Here is a 1,262-nt window from a genome sequence, read left to right on the forward strand (position 1 = left end):
TTTCACTCAGGCAGGAGTGAAGTGGCACGGTCTCAACTCATTGCAACCTCTGCCCTCCCCCACCCCACCCCGCTGCCAACCAGGGTTCAAGCGATTCTCCTGCTTCAGCCTCCCAAGGAGCTGGGATTACAGGTGTGTGCCACCACACCCAGCTAATTTTTGTCTTTTTAGTAGAGATGGGGTTTCACCATGTTGGCCAGGCTGCTCTCAAACTCCTGACCTCAGGTGATCCACCTGTCTCCCTTCCAAACTGCTAGGATTACAGGCATGAGCCACCACACCAAGCCCTGAGTGTCCTCTTCTGCCTACCATCTTCTTTCTTTTATTTCTCAGATACACTCAGTTTTAATGGCTACATCTATGCTGCTAGAGCCCAAATAACGGGCCCTGACCGTCTATTCCCTTAGCATGGCTGCCTGGGCATCCCAGGGGCACCTCACACTGTCAAAATGGAATTCCTCAATTCCTCAAGACACATTCCTGCTTTATCTCATCTGGTGGCACCACGATTCACCCACTCACCCAAGCCAGAAGCCTGGGAGCCATCAGTTCCCACCGCTCCAGAATTCCTTTGGTTACACAGTTCTACCAATGTTACTTTCCACATATCAAGTCTGTTTGCTCCTCCCCTTCTGCCCCTCCTCTTAGTTTTGGTCTATACTGCCTGTCATCTAAACATGTCCTAGTCTCCTCCCTCAGATTCCTGACTCTGACCTCAGCTAACTCAGCTGCTGTAGAAGGCCTTACCTAACTGCCCTCCTGCACTTTTCACCTCTGTATCAAGTGCCCTGCTTTATTTGACTCAGAGTACATTTACTATATAAAATTACCTGGCTTACATCTTTGTTTACTGGTCTGGGTCTCTCCTCCATGATAATGGAAGCTCCTCTAGGTGGGGAACCTTCTCTGACTCGTTCGTTGTTCTATTCCCATCATCTAGATTAATGCCTGGTACATAGGAGGTGCTCAAGAAATATTTGCAGTCCAGGTGCAGTGGTTCAGTCTATAATCCCAGCACTTTGAGAGGCCAAGGCGAACAGATCACTTGAGGTCAAGAGTTTGAGACCAGCCTAGGCAACATGGTAAAACCCCATCTCTACTAAAAATACAAAAATTAGCCAGGCATGGTGGTGCTGGCCTGTAGTCCAAGCTACTCAGGAGGCTAAGGCACGAGAATCACCTGAACCTGGGAGGCGGAGGTTGCAATGAGCAGAGATCATGCCACTGCACTCCAGCCTGGGTGATAGAGCAAGACTCCAGCT

Source organism: Cebus imitator, unplaced genomic scaffold (assembly GCF_001604975.1).
Source record: "Cebus imitator isolate Cc_AM_T3 unplaced genomic scaffold, Cebus_imitator-1.0 Scaffold295, whole genome shotgun sequence".
Taxonomy (NCBI): domain Eukaryota; kingdom Metazoa; phylum Chordata; class Mammalia; order Primates; family Cebidae; genus Cebus; species Cebus imitator.